At 40.7% G+C, this 5,386-nt stretch overlaps 2 pseudogenes; one reads left to right on the forward strand and one right to left on the reverse strand.

Moving 5' to 3' along the window:
• Positions 1–614: 614 nt before the first annotated feature.
• LOC134895043 (5S ribosomal RNA) lies at positions 615–733 on the reverse strand (annotated as a pseudogene).
• A 2,211-nt stretch (positions 734–2,944) lies between these two features.
• LOC134895044 (5S ribosomal RNA) lies at positions 2,945–3,063 on the forward strand (annotated as a pseudogene).
• Positions 3,064–5,386: the final 2,323 nt, after the last annotated feature.

Raw genomic sequence — 5,386 nt, forward strand, 5'->3', positions numbered from 1 at the left:
CCAAAATAGGAAAAAAGAAGAGAAGACTATGTCTTTTACTTCAATGAATAGAGTTGTCCCGCTTGGTGGTGCGCCCAGAGCCAGAGAGTACATGTACTAGAAGAAAGGGAGAGAAAGAAGGCTCTTGTGTGGGCGCACTCTTGAAAGAAAAGGAAAATTCCTATAACGTATAGAAAGAAATGCTTAAAACATAACTTTTAATGTATATGATAAAAATACCCCTATACATGATCCATATCAAAGAAAGATTGTGTTAGTTTAGAATTAATTATTATTAATTATTGATTAATAAAATGTTCTGGTCTGTGTAATCACACTGGGTAATTGGAATGGTTGTAGACATTGATTGGTCTTACCTCCAATTCCCTGACCAGCACAGAAAATCTGTGTTAATGGAACCAGGGAGTGATCATAAGAGTTATTAGATGAGTAAGACCCACTTGGGCTACTTGGTTCAAAATTGGTAAATCTCCTGCATGGAGGTGAGTTGGAGTTTCAGACGTAAGCCAAGAGAATTAGTATTAAGCCTCAAAAAGAAAGAGAAGGGGGGAAGGAAGAATTAGTGGTGATACTGCTGTTGGTATTGCAAATACATGTGGAGGGAAATGGTCCCAACTCTACAACACCGGGTATTCGCAGGAAGTCTCCTCTCCTGGTACTGACCCGGCCCAACGCTGTTTGGCTTCCAAGATCAGACGAGATCGGGCATTGGCAGCGTGGTATGATAGTAGAGAATTTTTCAATTGCACCAATGAGAGTGCACCTAAATAAGAAACAGAAGAAAGAGGGAAAAGGGGAGACAGAAATATTAGGAACGAAAAAAAGGAATGAAAATAGTATAGAGAAGAAAGGGAATGAATCAGTGTAGCATAATTGATGGATCTGCTTTCTGCGTTAGACACAGCTCAGCAATTCCCACTTGTGTGGTGTCGTGTTCTGTGAATCGCAGATGAGAGTCCATGAAACAATAGTGAAGTATGGAAGGGAGATATGAGAGATAGGCTAGGTTGGTATCAAAAATTAATTAATTAAGCATTGATTTAGAAAAGCGCATTATTATGTAACATGCATATTTGGAATAAAGTTTGAAAGTTCAACGAGTATGCTGAGGCTCACGATGAAATCAGATAATTATCAGACAGAATACTGGCCTCTGCTTAAAAAAAGTATTTTTTGTAGTATAAATACTTTAACAGGTATTGCTTTTGAAAGAATAAGGGAAGAGAAAAGAAAAATGGGGGATGAAAAAGACAATTGGGGCTATATATTTTAGACAGTGATGCTGTGGCAATGAGCTATATGTGTGCTGCATATGTCCAAATGATATGGAATAACATACAACAAGTAAATATAAAGCGCATCAAGAGTTTGTGGTCTGCGCAGAATATACACAGCACGGCAGTGGAACTCTGATAGTAATGCACAGGTCTAGACATATGCTGTATAGTCAAGCATTTTGATAAATACACTTAATGTGTTGTTGTCTGTGCGTACTATATACAGAAAAGGGCACCACTAGGTCCAATCGGATATGATGGGGGCTTAGTGCCCATCAAGTGGTTGCTGTCTGTGCTAGGTATGCATGGGACAGCAGCAGGCTTATAGTCAATGGTACTATCAGCCAGAAGATATCTACAAATGCCACATAACTGTTAACATGCTGTCTAATACAACATAATTATTAAGTACAAAAAGGTATGTTGCTGTCTGTGCAGGATATGCACAGAACAGCTGAGGCTTACGGTCACCAAAATAGGAGAAGGAAAGCAGGTTAAGGCAGTGTCATGTGCCCAGGCAGGAGCTGAGAGATTACTCCATGTGTGGTCCCCCTCTCGGAACGGAAAACGCGTTTCGCCCTGACGGGCTTGTTCACTTCCCGGAAGTGAACAAGCCCGTCAGGGCGAAACGCGTTTTCCTTCTCCTATTTTGGTGACCGTAAGCCTCAGCTGTTCTGTGCATATCCTGCACAGACAGCAACATACCTTTTTGTACTTAATAATTATGTTGTATTAGACAGCATGTTAACAGTTATGTGGCATTTGTAGATATCTTCTGGCTGATAGTACCATTGACTATAAGCCTGCTGCTGTCCCATGCATACCTAGCACAGACAGCAACCACTTGATGGGCACTAAGCCCCCATCATATCCGATTGGACCTAGTGGTGCCCTTTTCTGTATATAGTACGCACAGACAACAACACATTAAGTGTATTTATCAAAATGCTTGACTATACAGCATATGTCTAGACCTGTGCATTACTATCAGAGTTCCACTGCCGTGCTGTGTATATTCTGCGCAGACCACAAACTCTTGATGCGCTTTATATTTACTTGTTGTATGTTATTCCATATCATTTGGACATATGCAGCACACATATAGCTCATTGCCACAGCATCACTGTCTAAAATATATAGCCCCAATTGTCTTTTTCATCCCCCATTTTTCTTTTCTCTTCCCTTATTCTTTCAAAAGCAATACCTGTTAAAGTATTTATACTACAAAAAATACTTTTTTTAAGCAGAGGCCAGTATTCTGTCTGATAATTATCTGATTTCATCGTGAGCCTCAGCATACTCGTTGAACTTTCAAACTTTATTCCAAATATGCATGTTACATAATAATGCGCTTTTCTAAATCAATGCTTAATTAATTAATTTTTGATACCAACCTAGCCTATCTCTCATATCTCCCTTCCATACTTCACTATTGTTTCATGGACTCTCATCTGCGATTCACAGAACACGACACCACACAAGTGGGAATTGCTGAGCTGTGTCTAACGCAGAAAGCAGATCCATCAATTATGCTACACTGATTCATTCCCTTTCTTCTCTATACTATTTTCATTCCTTTTTTTCGTTCCTAATATTTCTGTCTCCCCTTTTCCCTCTTTCTTCTGTTTCTTATATAGGTGCACTCTCATTGGTGCAATTGAAAAATTCTCTACTATCATACCACGCTGCCAATGCCCGATCTCGTCTGATCTTGGAAGCCAAACAGCGTTGGGCCGGGTCAGTACCAGGAGAGGAGACTTCCTGCGAATACCCGGTGTTGTAGAGTTGGGACCATTTCCCTCCACATGTATTTGCAATACCAACAGCAGTATCATCACTAATTCTTCCTTCCCCCCTTCTCTTTCTTTTTGAGGCTTAATACTAATTCTCTTGGCTTACGTCTGAAACTCCAACTCACCTCCATGCAGGAGATTTACCAATTTTGAACCAAGTAGCCCAAGTGGGTCTTACTCATCTAATAACTCTTATGATCACTCCCTGGTTCCATTAACACAGATTTTCTGTGCTGGTCAGGGAATTGGAGGTAAGACCAATCAATGTCTACAACCATTCCAATTACCCAGTGTGATTACACAGACCAGAACATTTTATTAATCAATAATTAATAATAATTAATTCTAAACTAACACAATCTTTCTTTGATATGGATCATGTATAGGGGTATTTTTATCATATACATTAAAAGTTATGTTTTAAGCATTTCTTTCTATACGTTATAGGAATTTTCCTTTTCTTTCAAGAGTGCGCCCACACAAGAGCCTTCTTTCTCTCCCTTTCTTCGAGACGAGATGTATACAGACAACGGATTGACCAAAGAAGAAGATTTGACAACTTTAAATATGGACACTTGATGAACTTTGCCATGGATCCCCAGTTTCACTAGTACTTTTAAACTCACGCTAGCCCAACATTTTTTGTAAATCTGATGGCTCAGACAAAGCTATTTGCTCATGCCCAAGGAGCAATACAGCGCAAAGAAGACGACTCTCAACAGATACCGAACACAACTTCGACGACAGATGTACATTTCCCTGACATAGAATATCATTGCATTTTCCATAAGTGTTCTTTATCTTCATCTCTACAACCCTCAGGTAATGACACACATAGACGATAGGGAATACAGGCACAGATATCAGCAACCACATACCTCCCCCATTCATGTATCATCAACTAAAATGTGCTCCCCATTTTGTTCAAAATCCGAAAAGAGCTCGGTAAAGTTTGACAGCCCATCCACAGACCTGTACCACAGGATAAGAAGGAATTCAAATGTATACTTCGCAATACCTCGAAGCTTGATTTACCACACGTACGGCACGATGATACATGACCCTCCATACATGGATTCATACACACATGCTTCTGCTATCTCACTAGGTCATACCCTCTTCACACCTTCTCCTCTCTCCTCCCTTACCCAACCATGGAAATCAATTAACCCCTGACTTGCATTTTTCTCCTTAAATGTTTTGTGGCAGTTATTATTGACTGCCAAAGGGTGGACTGTCAAAGTCAGAAAAATGTCTCTATGCACGTTGCCATATTTGCACCGCACACTGGTCCGTGCTGCGCATGCGTACGCTCTCCCGTGAAGGCGCATACCCGCAATAGCGTGCACTCGCAGGCGCGGTATGCGTATTTACGGTAGAGTTTATGTAGTCGTAGCGTGCGACTCATTCGTTACATATTTTCACAATTAATGTAGTTTATAGATCATGGTCCCTTTGATAGTTTCTGATAGTTTGGTTAATATAGAAGGTCCCTGAGCTAAGGAATCCCTCTTTGTATCGTACGAAGGGTCTAACAGGAATCATACAGCAGTGTTTGGTACCCATCGGAAGAGTATTTAATTAGCAATATTCCGGTGTTGGTTTGGAGCGTATTAATCGCTCGTGCGAATAGTTATGGACATAAGAAGTTTATGTCCATTTCTACTATTTACTCATACTCAGGTATGCGGCGGGAAACCTAGTTCCCCACCCACCTGAGCTGTTTGAAATCGTCACAGCCCACCTGTATGAATCAACCTATGACCTTTTGTTATGATGCAGGGCCGAATTCCGACGTCCAATGGACAATGGGATTGTAGGGACTGTAGGATTGCATTGTGTGTGGGGCATAAATAGGCAGGCCGACCACATCCAGCTCTCACTCTTCAACGGTTCTCATTGCTGAAAATCGGGTGCTGGATGTCCAGGCGCATGCGATCGTTTACCCTTGTGCGTAAGTTTCTCTCCGTTATCATTGTCTTTCTGTGAGCCAATTTCTCTCATCTCTCTCCGTCTCCCTCTCTCTCTTTCCCTTCTCTCTCTCTCTCGTATCTCCCCTAGACTAGTATTGTATTGTATTAGATAGTATTGTTTAGTTCTGTGGTTAGGAAGTCTCTGTTATATTGTAGTGTATCATTTGTACTGTTATCCCTTTTTTACAAGTATACTAGATATAATACAGTTAATAGGCTTTGGAACCTAAACCAGTATCTGTGTATTTTCTATAGTGTTAAGTGTTCACTTGAGCGTCGGTGACGCTCAAGCAGCTTTGTAGTTAGTCAGGTTACACAAGGTTGCACTTACACCCTGTATTCA

This window comes from Pseudophryne corroboree, chromosome 3 (assembly GCF_028390025.1).
Source record: "Pseudophryne corroboree isolate aPseCor3 chromosome 3, aPseCor3.hap2, whole genome shotgun sequence".
Taxonomy (NCBI): Eukaryota; Metazoa; Chordata; class Amphibia; order Anura; family Myobatrachidae; genus Pseudophryne; species Pseudophryne corroboree.